We start from the raw sequence: 19,402 nt of genomic DNA on the forward strand, positions 1-19,402 counted from the left end.
CTCTGAGAACATCGACATACAGCACGCTTTGAGAGGCGGTGAAAAACAGGTCGGGAAGTATTTTCTAGATGGCTATGCCTATGTTAGCGGCCAGCACATAGCCTTTGAATTTCAGGGGTGTTTTTACCACGGTTGTCCCGTGTGCTATAATGAAAATGACACAAATAAGGTCACAAGCACGTCCTACGGTCAGTTATATTACACCTTTTTAGCTAAAAAGCGTTACTTACAGTGTTGCGGGTACACAGTAAGACTGATGTGGGAACATGAGTGGAATGAAATGGTTGAAAATGATTCTAACCTTCAAACATTTCTTCGTCAGATGGAATTCCCCGTTCCTTTAGACCCCCGTGATGCGCTTTATGGCGGGCGAACTAACGCCATTAAGCTCTATCACCATCTGGAAGAAGGGGAGACTTTACACTACTATGATTTCACCAGTCTGTACCCCTTTGTAAACAAAACTAAAACATACCCTGTAGGCCATCCAGACATCATCTACGACAATTTTGGATTCATTAAAAAATACTTTGGCATTGCTAGAGTCAAGGTCTACCCGCCGAGAGATTTATTTTTTCCAGTTCTACCGGTAAAACTCAACAAAAAATTAATGTTTCCCCTTTGTTACACATGCGCTGCAAATTCCCAGGCAGATATTTGTGCCCACAGTGATGAAGAACGGGCGCTGACAGGCACCTGGTGCACTATAGAGCTCGAGATGGCTATAGAAAAAGGGTATCGGATCGCTCACATCTATGAAATATGGCATTTTCCTAAAACCACTGATGATCTGTTTGCGCCTTACATTAAATTACATCTTAGGGATAAGCAGGAAGCCTCTGGTTATCCTAGCTGGTGCACTGATGACGCCAAGAAGCGGCAGTACATTGACTCTTTTCTTGAAAAAGAAGGTGTCCAATTACGGCCTGAAAATATAGCTGTCAATCCTGCTAAGCGACAGATCTCCAAGCTTTTCTTAAATTCTTTATGGGGAAAGTTTGCTCAGAGATCTAATCTATCATGTACCAGCATTGTTAGGGATCCAGATGAGCTTTTTAAGTATTTGTTCCTGCCTTACTATGACATTTCGATGTTACATTTCCTTGACGATGACACCGCAACCATTAACTGGAAATATGCAAAAGGCCATCACACACTCAACAAAAACACAAACATTTTTATAGCGTGTTTTACAACAGCATATGCTCGGCTAGAGCTCTATTCGCTGCTGGACCGGCTGCAGGAGCGGTGCCTTTATCACGACACAGATTCAGTTATTTTTGTACAGAGAGATGGTGAGTGGCAACCGCCTTTAGGCGATTACCTGGGGGAGCTGACCAGTGAAATACCCGATGGTACACACATCACAGAATTTGTATCCGCGGGCCCCAAAACTTACGGCTACAAACTCAACACCGGTAAAACTGTCTTAAAAGTTAAGGGGATAACACTAAATGTTGGTAACTCTCAATCTATTAATTTCAACAGTCTGAAAGATCTAGTTCTGGACTACCCGCGCAATTCTGCCGCAGAAACTCAGAAACGTATTGTCGTACAGCAGGCGTCCATTGTGAGAAATAAAAAGTACTGGGATATTGAAACAAGGCCATTACGCAAAACACAAAAGTGCGTTTATACAAAGCGGCGACTATTAGACGATTTCACAACATTACCTTTTGGGTATTAGTCGTGTATTGTGATGGATACGCGTCTGCAACACCCGTTCTCGTGCATTCTAGCAGGACCGTCTAATTCTGGAAAGAGCTATTTTGTAAAACAGCTGCTATATAATATTGAAGCTAATTTTTCTCAGAAACCTGATAATATTGTATGGTTTTATTCGTGTTGGCAAAAACTATATGATGAAATCTCTCTCTCTTTTCCCCACGCCAGATTTGTTGAGGGTCTGCCGAATACATTCGTAGATGACGAATTATTCCCACCGGAGAAGGTGAATTTGGCGATTGTTGATGATCTCATGGAGAGTGCTAGTGAGAATTGTGAGATAGAAAAAGCCTTTACCAAGTATGTGCACCACAGAAATCTCAGCATTTTCTACCTGGTGCAAAACATATTTTGTCAGGGCAAGAAAAGCCGTACGATAAATTTAAACACAAAGTACATGGTGCTTTTTAACAACCCCCGAGATAAATTACAAATTTTAACTCTAGCTCGTCAGATGTATCCCGGAAAAACACGTTTTTTCCTAGAAGCTTTTGAGGATGCCACGCGGGAGCCTTACGGGTATTTGCTTGTAGATTTGAGAGCTAATACTCCTGAGGATCTGCGTTTAAGGACTGGGTTGTTTCCACCCGCGCTGCCCGCTGTCTATGTTCAGAAGAAAAAAACTTCTAAAAAGTGAATTTTACCAGGTATCAGACATTCTACGCTGTGGTCGTTGTGATGTAAAGATGTCTGAGAGGCTCCGGCGTAACTGGGCTCTCTTAAAAACCCTAGTGAAAGCAACCCCCGCTGTCAGAAAGTCTATTTTGCGCGATGCAAGCAATGATTTAATTACAGCCATAGGCGAGATTGCTTTAAATATCTTAAAAGGCAGGATTCCGCTGAAAGAGCGCCAAAAAGGTATATTAAAGAAGTGGCGTAAAGCTATAAGAACCCTGAGCGACAGGTCTCAGCCCATAAAGAAAAAGAAGCGCCTACTAAAACAGGCCGGCGGGTTTATCGGTCCTCTTTTAGCTTTTGCAATCCCAATAATAACAAGCCTGATCGCCGGAAGATAATGGAGCATACAACGAAAATGTATCTAGTCCCCAAACAGGAGCTAGACAAACTAAGACCCGGTACTACAGATAACATACGCGACAGTGTTATTCGGCGCCTTGATGGTGAGATTAGCGACATTTTACAGCGTCGTGACATTCCCGATGATGTGAAAATTAAAATGTATAGCGCTGTGCTACAACGCTACTTGGTACATACGAGGCACAGCTCAAAAGAAGTAACGGCTTTAAATCTCGTTAGCCCTCCTGATCCTGGTCAGCAGCAATTGCCAAATACCGACTCTGATAAAAATCATGAGATCGCTGAAATTGTCGGCCATATAAACCAAAGATATAAAAAGAATGCTGAATTTTTACTAAACAGGCTGCTGCAGAATAAAAATGTCACAGCATGGAATAATAATGCTGAATTTATTTTCAAAGGATCCGTAATACCAGGGTCTAACTTACTGGATTTGGTACGTAGTACAACGCAGAGTCATGCTCTGAACAGTAGAAATTTACCGCCGGGTTGGGATTCATTTATGCAGGCTATGGCAGAGCTAAATATGCCGTCTACAGTTGTGGGTAACCCCGCTACTAGGAAGCTTTTAGATGAATTAAAAATTACCAACAGTGAGACACGCTCTGTATCTACACCGCTGAAGTTAGCGGCGTCACCCCGTACAATTCAATCTTTACATTCCCCGTCATTAGGTACCACACGTGGAACTTTGCTACCTAAAAAAAGGTCTCTACCGCTGCTACAAACCATGTGGCTCACGATGTAAAGAATGTACTGGATAAATGCTGTACACGCCTTGTAACGCTATATTAATTATTTTGTAAGAAGTGTAATTGATCATTGTACTGTTACTGTACTGTCATATTACTGTATTGTAATGTTTTTACTTTTTATATTCTGTAAGAATTTTTTATAGTGTTGAAATGTCTTTGAGATGCTGTTTTATCGTGAGAAATAAATCTTTTAAATTTTTTTTACAATATCGTGTCTTTGGTTTTTACTCGTATAAAACACGCCGCTTCTTACTTGTATTGTAACATTGGGTCATATTATAACTTGTGTTGTGACATTGGTGCATATCTCTTCTGTGTATATAAGGCAGCCACAAGGATAAAACCTGCTACAATGTGAATAAACACAGCTTGCAATGGCCTCAGTAGATAACAAATAACCTCAGATGCCATCTTCAGGACACAATAACTTTTCTGTTTGTGGAAATAAACATTTATGGGGTACGCAAATACAACAACAATTGCTTGACCTAGGTGTTATGAACCTCTGAACCGCAGTTAACCTAATTTAGATAATGTTCACCATTTAGTTAGTGTTCACCATTTACAAAAACAAATAGACAGCTTTAAGTTCTCCACTATATGAATACACTGCAAATACCCACAGCAGATTCTCTGTTTGGGAAAATAAACATTTAGTTAATGTTCACCATAGTGTTCAGTAGAGACACATATAAACAGCTTTAAGTTCTCCACTATATGAATACACTGTGAATAAAACAAAAGCTTACAGAATCAAACTCGGGGATACGTATAAAATCTATTATAAACAAATGAGAAAGGTGTTATAAACCACGTGTAAAATAAATACACGACTAGGCTATAATTATAAACATGTGTTATTCCACAAAATACGGGAATAATATCAAAACTACAACAAATTAAACTATATTAAACTATATCAAAAGGGGAAATCAAACAAGGAGGGACAGCTGGATACCAGCCGTCAAACAAGGGGAGGGGAGGGGTTACACACTTTGATACACTTTGATAGGGGCGGGGCACCTGTCAGATTGAGTTTGACGAAACCACCCGCTTATACACTACTGGGGTGCGTTTGGATTAGGGTTTCATTTATAATTGGGGGGTTTCCACTCTTTAGGCACATCAGGGGCTCTCCAAACGCGACATGGCGTCCGATCTCAATTCCAGCCAATTCTGCATTGAAAAAGTAAAACAGTGCTCCTTCACTTCCGAGCTCTCCCGTGCGCCCAAACAGGGGTTTACCCCAACATATGGGGTATCATCGTACTCGAGACAAATTGGACAACAACTTTTTGGGTCCAAGTTCTCTTGTTATCCTTGGGAAAATAAAAATTTGGGGAGCTAAAAATCATTTTTGTGGGAAAAAAAAAGATTTTTTATTTTCACGGCTCTGCGTTGTAAACTGTAGTGAAACACTTGGGGGTTCAAAGTTTTCACAACACATCTAGATAAGTTCCGTGGGAGGTCTAGTTTCCAATATGAGGTCACTTGTGGGGGGATTGTACTGTTTGGGTACATCAGGGGCTCTGCAAATGCAACGTGATGCCTGCAGACCAATCCATCTAAGTCTGCATTCCAAATGGCGCTCCTTCCCTTCCGAGCTCTGCCATGCGCCCAAACAGTGGTTCCCCCCCACATATGGGGTATCAGCGTACTCAGGACAAATTGGACAACAACTTTTGGGGTCCAATTTATTCTGTTACCCTTGTAAAAATACAAAGCTGGGGGCTAAAAAATCATTTTTGTGAAAAAAAAAAAGGATTTTTATTTTCACGGCTCTGCGTTATAAACTGTAGTGAAACACTTAGGGGTTCAAAGTTCTCACAACACATCTAGATAAGTTCCTTGGGAGGTCTAGTTTCTAATATGGGGTCACTTGTGGGGGGTTTGTACTGTTTGGGTACATCAGGGGCTCTGCAAATGCAACGTGACTCCTGCAGAGCAATCCATCTAAGTCTGCATTCCAAATGGTGCTCCTTCCCTTCCGAGCTCTGCCATGCGCCCAAACAGTGGTTCCCCCCCACATATGGGGTATCAGCGTACTCAGGACAAATTGGACAACAACTTTAGGGGTCCAATTTATTCTGTTACCCTTGTGAAAATACAAAACTGGGGGCTAAAAAATAATGTTTGCGAAAAAAAAAAAAAAATTATTTTAACGGCTCTGCGTTATAAACTGTAGTGAAACACTTGGGGGTTCAAAGCTCTCAAAACACATCTAGATAAGTTCCTTAGGGGGTCTAGTTTCCAAAATGGTGTCACTTGTGGGGGGTTTTAATGTTTAGGCACATCAGGGGCTCTCCAAACCAACATGGCGTCCCATCTTAATTCCAGTCAATTTTGCATTGAAAAGTCAAATGGCGCTCGTTCCCTTCCGAGCTCTACTATGCGCCCAAAAAGTGGTTTACCCCCACATATGGGGTATCGTCGCACTCAGGACAAATTGCACAACAACTTTTGTGGTCTAATTTCTTCTCTTACCCTTGGGAAAATAAAAAATTGGGGGCGAAAAGATCATTTTTGTGAAAAAATAAGATTTTTTATTTTTACGGCTCTGCATTATAAACTTCTGTGAAGCACTTGTTGGGTCAAAGTGCTCACCACACATCTAGATAAGTTCCTTAAGGGGTCTACTTTTCAAAATGGTGTCACTTGTGAGGGGTTCCAATGTTTAGGCACATCAGAGGCTCTCCAAACGCAACATGGCGTCCCATCTCAATTCCAGTCAATTTTGCATTGAAAAGTCTAATGGCGCTCCTTTCCTTCAGAGCTCTGCCATGCGCCCAAACAGTGGTTTACCCCCACATATGGGGTATCGTCGCACTCAGGACAAATTGCACAACAACTTTTGTGGTCTAATTTCTTCTCTTACCCTTGGGAAAATAAAAAATTGGGGGCGAAAAGATCATTTTTGTGAAAAAATATGATTTTTTATTTTTACGGCTCTGCATTATAAACTTCTGTGAAGCACTTGTTGGGTCAAAGTGCTCACCACACATCTAGATAAGTTCCTTAAGGGGTCTACTTTCCATAATGGTGTCACTTGTGGGGATTTCAATGTTTAGGCACATCAGGGGCTCTCCAAACGCAACATGGCATCCCATCTCAATTCCAGTCAATTTTGCATTGAAAAGTAAAATGGCGCTCCTTCCCTTCCGAGCTCTGCCATACTCCCAAACAATGGTTTACACCCATATATGGGGTATCAGCGTACTCAGGACAAATTGCACAACAATTTTTGAGGTCCAATTTCTTCTCTTACTCTTGGGAAAATAAAAAATTGGGGGCGACAAAATAATTTTTGTGAAAAAATATGATTTTTTATTTTTACGGCTCTGCATTATAAACTTCTGTGAAGCAATTGGTGGGTCAAAGTGGTCACCACACATCTAGATAAGTTCCTTAGGGTGTCTACTTTCCAAAATGGTGTCACTTGTGGGGGGTTTCAATGTTTAGGCACATGAGGGGCTCTCCAAACGCAACATGGCGTCCCATCTCAATTCCTGTCAATTTTGCATTGAAAAGTCAAAAGGCGCTCCTTTCCTTCCGAGCTCTGCCATGCGCCCAAACAGTGGTTTACCCCCACATATGGGGTATCAGCGTACTCAGTACAGATTGTACAACAACGTTTGGCATCCATTTTATCCTGTTACCCTTGGTAAAATAAAACAAATTGGAGCTGAAATAAATTTTGTGTGAAAAAAAGTTAAATATTCATTTTTATTTAAACATTCCAAAAATTCCTGTGAAACCCCTGAAGGGTTAATAAACTTCTTGAATGTGGTTTTGAGCACCTTGAGGGGTGCAGTTTTTAGAATGGTGTCACACTTGGGTATTTTCTATCATATAGACCCCTCAAAATGACTTCAAATGAGATGTGGTCCCTAAAAAATAATGGTGTTGTAAAAATGAGAAATTGCTGGTCAACTTTTAACCCTTATAACTCCCTAACAAAAAAAAATTTTGGTTCCAAAATTGTGCTGATGTAAAGTAGACATGTGGGAAATGTTACTTATTAAGTATTTTGTGTGACATATCTCTGTGATTTAAGGGCATAAAAATTTAAAGTTGGAAAATTGCGAAATTTTCTAAATTTTCGCCAAATTTCCGTTTTTTTCACAAATAAATGCAAGTTATATCGAATAAATGTTACCACTAAAATGAAGTACAATATGTCATGAGAAAACAATGTCAGAATCGCCAAGATCCGTTGAAGCGTTCCAGAGTTATAACCTCATAAAGGGACAGTGGTCAGAATTGTAAAAATTGGCCCGGTCATTAACGTGCAAACCACCCTCGGGGCTTAAGGGGTTAAAAGTAGCAACTCTTTTGGACAGCTCCACCAAAATGGGCAGATCTGGGAGGGTCCGGTGCTGTGTTGGCTGTGGCAATGTCCACCCGTCATGTTCATCAATAGTGGTGGCATTATTTTTTCACCGCAAATGTTATTCAATTCCCTGATTGGAGTAGCATTTCTGATAAGGTGCAAGGAGACTGAGAAAATGGACAGAATTCAATAAGTGGCCATTAATGAATTCGGCACATCCTACTTCAAGAGGCTCAATCATTAAGACGGGCATGTGCAACACCAGTCTTAATAGATCGGGCCCTTAGTATTCAAACTCTTTGCAACAATATGTTTTAAGCAAAGCATATCTGACTATGTTAAGCAGGGATTTTCAGCCTTTTACCAATGAGACCTCATAGGCTAGAACTTGGCGATACCTGGGCATATTTGTCAAAACTAACAATATATTTCAATGTAATTTGTGTTTGTCTCTAGCCCCCGTAAAATAAATTCATTCTGCTCGAACCTTAGGCAGCATGGATCAGAGCCTGGCTGCACGACTAAACATACAGGGTGAACATCAGGCCGGGGACTATAGATAGACCTCACTAGCCCAACAATGTCCCTGACTGGCTTATCGCTGCACCCGCTCCAGTTGATAGGTCCCTTTCTATGATCCATGCATCTAATTATTCGGGCAGCATGAATCTAATGATGTTTAATTTAAAATAATCTGGGGGCATCACTGAGGCCTAGTCCGCATTTTGAAAAACATTGATGTAGCGGGCAAAACAAAAAAAGCACAACCCAGTTGAAATTATGATCTGTTGTTTTAAAGTGCACCTCGCACTATTACCGTCCCTATAATGAAAGGCATGGCGGATTCTCAGCCACTGGGGAAATTAACTATGGGATAGAAAGTCTGTGTAGTGAATGATAATGGAGGTGCTGAGCATCCAGCAATCTGCATTGTCAGGTCTGAATGATGATACATGGGGCAGCGGAGGCATTCTCAATATAAGGACATCATGCACTTATGGATGTACCTGGTAGACAAATAGATGCATTAGAAAGGCAAATTTTTGCAGCAAAGTTATTTTTCTTGGGAATGGAGGAAAACATATGGAGTTCTCATGGAACACAGAAGACGCCGCTTCTACGTGTTTTATAACAAATCCAGCTGTCCTACGTCTGCATTTTCCCAGACTGTAGCTGAAATTACACTAAGGTCAATCATTTTATTGCAGTCAAACAGTTTGAAAACTTTTTATTTGTTACTGCTCATTGAGGTGTCCCTCTCTGTAGCTCCAGTGTGATTGTCTCCAGGGGCAGCTCCATCTCCGGATCCAATGGCGGACACAGGCAGAAAATGGCTCCTGTGCACTTATAGTATATGGGCCTTTTGCGGTCCAACAGCTCATCATAATGCACAATTTCCCTTGCTTTGGGGGTGGTAGTGACCCCCTCTTATCTCTCGTGCCCCAGTGCGGCTGCACAGGTTGCACCAATGATATGTCCATCCCTTTTACACTCATTTTTAGAGGCAATTCTGCGATTTTCTACTTTTTTTCTGTTTATTAGTTTGGATAGTTACTAGTGATGAGCGAGTATGCTCATTACTTGAGTTTCTCCGAGCACGCTCGGGTGGTCTCCAAGTATTTGTGACTGCTCGGAGATTTAGTTTAGGTCTACACAGCTGCATAATTTGTGGCTGCTAGACAGCTTGAATACATGTGGGGGTTGCCTGTTTGTTAGGGAATTCCCACATGTATTCAGCCTGTCTACAAGCCGCAAATCATGCAGCTGCGTCGACATAAACTAAAACTCGAGAAACGAATACTCGCTCATCACTAAGGTTATGTACACGTTCAGGAATGTGTGCAGATTTTTCCTGACATTTTCCTGAGAAAAACCTGACATCACTCCCAGGAAATCCGCATGCGTTTTTTGTGCAGTTTTTAACCCCTTCATGATCCAGCCTATTTTGACCTTAAAGACCTTGCCGTTTTTTGCAATTCTGACCAGTGTCCCTTTATGAGGTAATAACTCAGGAACGCTTCAACGGATCCTAGCGGTTCTGAGATTGTTTTTTCGTGACATATTGGGCTTCATGTTAGTGGTAAATTTAGGTCAATAAATTCTGCGTTTATTTGTGATAAAAACGGAAATTTGACGAAAATTTTGAAAATTTCGCAATTTTCACATTTTGAATTTTTATTCTGTTAAACCAGAGAGTTATGTGACACAAAATAGTTAATAAATAACATTTCCCACATGTATACTTTACATCAGCACAATTTTGGAAACAAAATTTTTTTTTGCTAGGAAGTTATAAGGGTTAAAATTTGACCAGCGATTTCTCATTTTTACAACGAAATTTACAAAACCATTTTTTTTAGGGACCACCTCACATTTGAAGTCAGTTTCAGGGGTCTATATGGCTGAAAATACCCAAAAGTGACACCATTCTAAAAACTGCACCCCTCAAGGTACTCAAAACCACATTCAAGAAGTTTATTAACCCTTCAGGTGCTTCACAGCAGCAGAAGCAACATGGAAGGAAAAAATGAACATTTAACTTTTTAGTCACAAAAATGATTTTTCAGCAACAATTTTTGTATTTTCCCAATGGTAAAAGGAGAAACTGAACCACGAAAGTTGTTGTCCAATTTGTCCTGAGTACGCTGATACCTCATATGTGGGGGTAAACCACTGTTTGGGCGCACGGCAGGGCTTGGAAGGGAAGGAGCGCCATTTGACTTTTTTTCCACTCTTTAGCGGACACCATGTCACGTTTGGAGAGCCCCCGTGTGCCTAAAAATTGGAGCTCCCCCACAAGTGACCGCATTTTGGAAACTAGACGCCCCAAGGAACTTATCTAGATGCATAGTGAGCACTTTGAACCCCCAGGTGCTTCACAAATTGATCCGTAAAAATGAAAAAGTACTTTTTTTTCACAAAAAAATTCTTTTAGCCTCAATTTTTTCATTTTCACATGGGCAACAGGATAAAATGGATCCTAAAATTTGTTGGGCAATTTCTCCTGAGTACACCAATACCTCACATGTGGGGGTAAACCACTGTTTGGGCACATGGTAAGGCTCGGAAGGGAAGGAGCGCCATTTGACTTTTTAAATGAAAAATTATCTCCATCGTTAGCGGACACCATGTCGCGTTTGGAGAGACCCTGTGTGCCTAAACATTGGAGCTCCCCCACAAGTGACCCCATTTTGGAAACTAGACCCCCAAAGGATCTTATCTAGATGCCTAGTGAGCACTTTTAACCCTCAGGTGCTTCACAAATTGATCTGTAAAAATGAAAAAGTACTTTTTTTTCACAAAAAAATTATTTTCGCCTCAATTTTTTCATTTTCACATGGGCAATAGGATAAAATGGATCATTAAATTTGTTGGGCAATTTCTCCCGAGTACGTCGATACCTCATATGTGGGGGTAAACCACTGTTTGGGCACTCGGCAGGGCTCGGAAGGGAAGGCGCGCCATTTGACTTTTTGAATGGAAAATTAGCTCCAATTGTTAGCGGACACCATGTCGCGTTTGGAGAGCCCCTGTGTGCCTAAACATTGGAGCTTCCCCACAAGTGACCCCATTTTGGAAACTAGACCCCCCAAGGAACTTATCTAGATGCATATTGAGCACTTTAAACCCCCAGGTGCTTCACAGAAGTTTATAACGCAGAGCCATGAAAATAATAAAATAATTTTTCTTTCCTCAAAAATGATTTTTTAGCCTGGAATTTCCTATTTTGCCAAGGGTAATAGGAGAAATTGGACCACAAATGTTGTTGTCCAGTTTGTCCTGAGTAGGCTGATACCCCATATGTGGGGGTAAACCACTGTTTGGGCGCACGGCAGGGCTCGGAAGGGAAGGCACGCCATTTGGCTTTTTAAATGGAAAATTAGCTCCAATCATTAGCGGACACCATGTCACGTTTGGAGAGCCCCTGTGTGCCTAAACATTGGAGATCCCCCAGAAATGACCCCATTTTGGAAACTAGACCCCCAAAGGAACTAATCTAGATGTGTAGTGAGGACTTTGAACCCCCAAGTGCTTCACAGAAGTTTATAACGCAGAGCCATGAAAATAAAAAATTAAAAAATATTTTCTCAAAAATGATCTTTTAGCCTGCAATTTTTTATTTTCCCAAGGGTAACAGGAGAAATTTGACCCCAAAAGTTGTTGTCCAGTTGCTCCTGAGTACGCTGATACCCCATATGTGGGGGTAAACCACTGTTTGGGCACATGCCGGGGCTCGGAAGTGAAGTAGTGACGTTTTGAAATGCAGACTTTGATGGAATGCTCTGTGGGCGTCACGTTGCGTTTGCAGAGCCCCTGATGTGGCTTAACAGTAGAAACCCCCCACAAGTGACCCCATTTTGGAAACTAGACCCCGAAAGGAACTTATCTAGATGTGTGGTGAGCACTTTGAACCCCCAAGTGCTTCCAGAAGTTTATAATGCAGAGCCGTGAAAATAATAAATACATTTTCTTTCCTCAAAAATAATTATTTAGCTCAGAATTTTTAATTTTCCCAAGGGTAACAGGAGAAATTTGACCCCAATATTTGTTGTCCAGTTTCTCCTGAGTACGGTGATACCCCATATGTGGGGGTAAACTACTGTTTGGGCACATGCCGGGGCTCGGAATTGAAGTAGTGACGTTTTGAAATGCAGACTTTGATGGAATGCTCTGCGGGCGTCACGTTGCGTTTGCAGAGCCCCTGATGTGGCTAAACAGTAGAAACCCCCCACAAGTGACCCCATTTTGGAAACTAGACCCCGAAAGGAACTTATCTAGATGTGTGGTGAGCACTTTGAACCCCCGAGTGCTTCATAGAAGTTTATAATGCAGAACCATGAAAATAATAAATACGTTTTCTTTCCTCAAAAATAATTATTTAGCCCAGAATTTTTTATTTTCCCAAGGGTTACAGGAGAAATTGGACCCCAAAAGTTGTTGTCCAGTTTCTCCTGAGTACGCTGATACCCCATGTGTGGAGATAAACCACTGTTTGGGCACACGTCGGGGCTCAGAAGGGAAGTAGTGACTTTTGAAATGCAGACTTTGATGAAATGGTCTGCTGGCGTCACGTTGCGTTTGCAGAGCCCCTGGTGTGCCTAAACAGTAGAAACCCCCCACAAGTGACCCCATTTTAGAAACTAGACCCCCCAAGGAACTTATCTAGATATGTGGTGAGCACTTTGAACCCCCAAGTGCTTCACAGACGTTTACAACGCAGAGCCGTGAAAATAAAAAATCATTTTTCTTTCCTCAAAAATGATGTTTTAGCAAGCATTTTTTTATTTTCACAAGGGTAACAGGAGAAATTGGACCCCAGTAATTGTTGCGCAGTTTATCCTGAGTATGCTGGTACCCCATATGTGGGGGTAAACCACTGTTTGGGCACACGTCGGGGTTCGGAAGTGAGGGAGCACCATTTGACTTTTTGAATACGAGATTGGCTGGAATCAATGGTGGCGCCATGTTGCGTTTGGAGACCCCTGATGTGCCTAAACAGTGGTAACCTCTCAATTCTACCTCCAACACTAACCCCCCCACACCCCTAACCCTAATCCCAAATGTAGCCATAACCCTAATCACAACCCTAACCACAACCCTAATTCCAACCCTAACCCTAAGGCTATGTGCCCACGTTGCGGATTCGTGTGAGATTTTTCAGCATCATTTTTGAAAAATCCGCGGGTAAAAGGCACTGCGTTTTACCTGCGGATTTTCCGTGGATTTCCAGTGTTTTTTGTGCGGATTTCACCTGCGGATTCCTATTGAGGAACAGGTGTAAAACGCTGCAGAATCCGCACAAAGAATTGACATGCTGCGGAAAATACAACGCAGCGTTTCCGCGCAGTATTTTCCGCACCATGGGCACAGCTGATTTGGTTTTTCCATAGTACTGTAAACCTGATGGAACACTGCTGCGAATCCGCAGCGGCCAATCCGCTGCGGATCCGCAGCCAAATCCGCACCGTGTGCACATAGCCTAATTCTAAAGGTATGTGCACACGCTGCGGAAAACGCTGCGGATCCGCAGCAGTTTCCCATGAGTTTACAGTTCAATGTAAACCTATGGGAAACAAAAATCGCTTTACACATGCTGCGGAAAAACTGCACGGAAACGCAGCGGTTTACCTTCCGCAGCATGTCACTACTTTCTGCGGATTCCGCAGCGGTTTTACAACTGCTCAAATAGAAAATCGCAGTTGTAAAACCGCAGTGAAATGCGCAGAAAAAAGCGCGGTAAATCCGCCATAAATCCGCAGCGGTTTAGCACTGCGGATTTATCAAATCCGCAGCGGAAAAATCCGCAGAGGACCAGAATACGTGTGCACACACCAAAACCCTAACCCTACCCCTACCCCTACCCCTACCCCTAACCCTACCCCTAACCCTACCCCTAACCCTAACCCTACCCCTAACCCTACCCCTAGCCCTAACCCTAGCCCTAGCCCTAACCCTAACCCTAACCCTACCCCTAACCCTATTCTAACATTAGTGGAAAAAAAAAATTCTTTAGTTTTTTATTGTCCCTACCTATGGGGGTAACAAAGGGGGGGGGGTCATTTATTATTTTTTTTATTTTGATCACTGAGATATAATCTATCTCAGTGATCAAAATGCACTTTGGAACGAATCTGCCGGCCGGCAGATTAGGCGGGCGCACTGCGCATGCGCCCGCCATTTTGGAAGATGGCGGCGCCCAGGGAGAAGACGGACGGACCCCGGCAGGATCGGTAAGTATGATGGGGTGGGGGGGAGCACGGGGGTGGGGGATCGGAGCATGGGGGGGGATCGGAGCGCGGGAGGGGTGGAACGGAGCACGGGGGGTGCATTGGAGCATCGGGGGGTGGATCGGACTGCAGGGGGGTGGATCGGAGTGCAGGGGGGGTGGTTGGAGCACGGGGGAGGGTGATTGGAGCACGGGGGGAGCGGACAAGAGCACGGGGGGAGCGGCGCACAGGACGGAGGGGAGCCGGAGCAGTGTACCCGACAGATCGGGGGGCTGGGGGGGCGATCGGTGGGGTGGGGGCACATTAGTGTTTCCAGCCATGGCCGATGATATTGCAGCATCGGCCATGGCTGGATTGTAATATTTCACCCGTTATAATAGGTGAAATATTACAAATCGCTCTGATTGGCAGTTTCACTTTCAACAGCCAATCAGAGCGATCGTAGCCACGGGGGGGTGAAGCCACCCCCCCTGGGCTAAACTACCACTCCCCCTGTCCCTGCAGATCGGGTGAAATGGGAGTTAACCCTTTCACCCGATCTGCAGGGACGCGATCTTTCCATGACGCCATATAGGCGTCATGGGTCGGATTGGCACCGACTTTCATGACGCCTACGTGGCGTCATGGGTCGGGAAGGGGTTAAGCGTTTTTTTAGCGTCTCTCATGAGGTCATTTCCTGTTCCAACCCCTCTTCTCCATTTTGCCTTCTAGTTGCATTCAACATGCCGCACATTCAGCCCCATTGGCGCCTTTCCCCACAACAAAACCATCTTTTGTTGCTGACGGCACTGCTTTTGCTGCACCACCACAGCGAGCAGGTAAGATAATGTAATTAGATGTGCACACTTTGCGGATTAGGCTGCGGCTATGCAGCGTTTCTGATGCTGTGGATTAGGCTACTTTCACACTTCCGTCTTTAGAGCTCCGTCACAATCCGTCGTTTTGGGAAAAAAACGGATCCTGCAAATGTGCTTGCAGGATGCGTTTTTTCCCCATACACTTGTATTAGCGATGGATTGCCACACGTCGCATCCATCGTGCGACGGATGCGTCGTGTTTTAGCGGACCATTGGCACAAAAAAACTTCCATGTAACTTTTTTTGTGCATCACGTCCCCCATTTTCAACCACGCATGAGTGGCTGAAAATACACACCCTCCTTCCCGGACTGCAGAATGGGGAAAGGATGCGTTGAAAAACTGCATCCGCTGCCCACGTCGTGCAGTTATTTCCCAACGTCCATCGGTACATCGGCCCGATGTATTGCGACGGGCCAGTACCGATGGAAGTGTGAAAATAGCCTTAGCAGTGATTTTCCATGCGTTGTACAGTACCATGTAATAATAAAGACTATATTCTACCATAGGAGCAATCTTGGAGGAGAAGGAGTAGAAGACATTACATTTGCTGTAATACAATGTTGTGTTACATTATATCTGTGTGTTTTAAATAATTTATTTATTAATTTTTTTAATTCAGTTATTCAGAGAAATTTATCCAGTTTTGCCAGCTTACGATTCAGGCATTTGATCGCCTTCTGATAATTCTGGCTCCACACCTCAGTTATGAACACACGGTCATGCGAAGATCAATCTCTGCAGAGGAAAGGCTGCTCATCACCTTGCGGTAAGGCCGATGGTTTTTTTTTTTTTTTTTTTTACACATACTCCCTGACACACTGCCCCCATAGTTAATGCTGCCACAGTGCACCCATAATGCTGCCACTGCGCCACAATGCTGCCAGAGCCCCCATAATGCTGCCACTGTGCCACAATGCTGCCAGTGCCCCCATAATGCTGCCACTGCCCCCATAATGCTGCCACTGCACCACAATGCTGCCAGTGCCCCCATAATGCTGTCACTGCGCCACAATGCTGCCAGTGCCCTCATAATGCTGTCACTGCGCCACAATGCTGCCAGTGCCCCCATAATGCTGCCACTGCGTCACAATGCTGCCAGTGCCCCCATAATGCTGCCACTGCGCCACAATGCTGCCAGTGCCCCATAATGCTGCCACTGCGCTACAATGCTGCCAGTGCCCCCATAATGCTGCCACTGCGCCACAATGTTGACAGATGTAGTGCCCCTGAATCGTATTTTTTATGTTGCCATACATATTTTTATCGTTATTAAAAATATTCAAAAAAAATTTTTTTTCAGGTTTTTGGCCACAGGAGAGAGCTACACATCCCTGCACCTCCAATTTAGGGTTGGCAAATCCACCATCTCTCAAATTGTGAGGTGCACATGTACCGTCATCTGGCAGAAGTTGCAGCCCATCGTGATGCCTTCCCCAACCGAGGAAACTTGGCTGCAGGTTGCAGCAGGCTTTCAAACTGTGGCCAATTTCCCCAAATGCGTAGGTGCTGTCGATGGCAAACATGTGAGAGTGCTGAAGCCACCCTGATCAGGATCACGCTTCTTTAATTATAAGAAGTATTTTTCTGTGGTCCTGATGGCGGTGGCTGATGCCCATTACAAGTTTGTTGCCATCGACGTCGGTGCTTATGGCAGTTCTGGGGACTCTCGGGTGCTGCAATCATCACAGTTTGGACTTCAAATTCTTCGAGATGGCGGAATGCTCCCAGCCCCAAGACCTTTGTCGGGTTCCACACATCCAGTACCCTATGTGATGGTATCGGATGAGGCATTTCCCTTAAAGACCAGCCTGCTGCGCCCATACTCACGAAGGGCACTGAATGCCCGGCGGAGGATTTTTATCTATAGGCTGAGCCGTGCACGAAAATATGTGGAATGCACCTTTGGGATCATGTGTAGTCAGTGGAGGATCTTTCACACTGCCATCCAGTTAGATACGGAGACCGTTGACACTGTAATAAAGGCATGCTGTGTTCTCCACAACTACGTTCGTGACTACAGCACAGAGGTAGTTGAGGAGCCACAGCTGTCTGAATTAATTACAGTGGACAACTTGGGTCAAGGAAGGCCGTCCAGCTCGGGTGTGCGTGTGAGAGATACCTTCACTGACTACTTCATGAGTCCTGAAGGTGCCGTGCACTGGCAATACTCCTGTACCGGTGTTGAGCAGCCTGAACAGCAGAGAAGATCGGACACCTAACCCCAATCAAGTCGTCAGCCTGTACAGCAGAGCAGATCGGATGGCTAACCCCAAAGCAATCAAGGCCCTTCTGTTCTTCAGCAGTACAGCAGAGCAGATCGGATGGCTAACCCCAAGCAATCAAGGCCCTTGTGTTCTTCAGCATTTAACCAAAAACAAAAAGAAATTAATAAAAAAAACTTTGTTTAAAATTTCAAACCTTGTGTCCACGACTGTTTAGTGACTGACACTTAACTGATCCCATTACCCACAGTTCACATACAGTAAATAAGCATATCATTTTTTTAAATAAAAAATGACCACACATTTTTTCAAATACAAATTTAGTTTTTATTCAAAATTAAATATGTACTACACATAAAAACCAAATGTTGTTAACTGTCGTAGATATAACAACACAAGGACAAACATTGTCCAGGAAAGTCCATCAACAATGGACGTTATCACAACCTGTCAACAGGACAGGGGGGTTCGGGACAGAAATCCTCAAAACTGCTGGTACTCCGACCACACATTTTTTCAAATACAAATTTAGTTTTTATTCAAAAATAAATATGTACTACACATGAAAACCAAATGTCGTTAACTGACGTAGATATAACAACACAAGGACAAACATTGTCCAAAAAAATCCATCAACAATGAATGTTATCACAACCTGTCAACAGGACAAAAAAGTGCATCAACAATGGACGTTATCCAAACCTGTCAACAGGACGGGGGGGGGGGGGGGGTTGGGACAGAAATCCTCAAAACTGCTGGTACTCCGGCTCGTACCCATACCCCGGAAACAGTTCTTGTGATGAAATACTTGTATTTTGGGAGACATTATGCGTCTGCATTTTCCCAGACTGTAGCTGAAATTACACTAAGGTCAATCATTTTATTGCAGTCAAACAGTTTGAAAACTTTTTATTTGTTACTGCTCATTGAGGTGTCCCTCTCTGTAGCTCCAGTGTGATTGTCTCCAGGGGCAGCTCCATCTCCGGATCCAATGGCGGACACAGGCAGAAAATGGCTCCTGTGCACTTATAGTATATGGGCCTTTTGCGGTCCAACAGCTCATCATAATGCACAATTTCCCTTGCTTTGGGGGTGGTAGTGACCCCCTCTTATCTCTCGTGCCCCAGTGCGGCTGCACAGGTTGCACCAATGATATGTCCATCCCTTTTACACTCATTTTTAGAGGCAATTCTGCGATTTTCTACTTTTTTTCTGTTTATTAGTTTGGATAGTTACTAGTGATGAGCGAGTATGCTCATTACTTGAGTTTCTCCGAGCACGCTCGGGTGGTCTCCAAGTATTTGTGACTGCTCGGAGATTTAGTTTAGGTCTACACAGCTGCATAATTTGTGGCTGCTAGACAGCTTGAATACATGTGGGGGTTGCCTGTTTGTTAGGGAATTCCCACATGTATTCAGCCTGTCTACAAGCCGCAAATCATGCAGCTGCGTCGACATAAACTAAAACTCGAGAAACGAATACTCGCTCATCACTAAGGTTATGTACACGTTCAGGAATGTGTGCAGATTTTTCCTGACATTTTCCTGAGAAAAACCTGACATCACTCCCAGGAAATCCGCATGCGTTTTTTGTGCAGTTTTTAACCCCTTCATGACCCAGCCTATTTTGACCTTAAAGACCTTGCCGTTTTTTGCAATTCTGACCAGTGTCCCTTTATGAGGTAATAACTCAGGAACGCTTCAACGGATCCTAGCGGTTCTGAGATTGTTTTTTCGTGACATATT

At 43.5% G+C, this 19,402-nt stretch overlaps 1 pseudogene; it reads left to right on the forward strand.

Annotated features, from left to right (window-relative positions):
• Nucleotides 1–9,408: 9,408 nt before the first annotated feature.
• LOC138671754 (uncharacterized) lies at nt 9,409–17,654 on the forward strand (annotated as a pseudogene).
• The last annotated feature ends 1,748 nt before the right edge of the window (nt 17,655–19,402 follow it).

Source organism: Ranitomeya imitator, chromosome 3 (genome assembly GCF_032444005.1).
Source record: "Ranitomeya imitator isolate aRanImi1 chromosome 3, aRanImi1.pri, whole genome shotgun sequence".
NCBI lineage: Eukaryota > Metazoa > Chordata > Amphibia > Anura > Dendrobatidae > Ranitomeya > Ranitomeya imitator.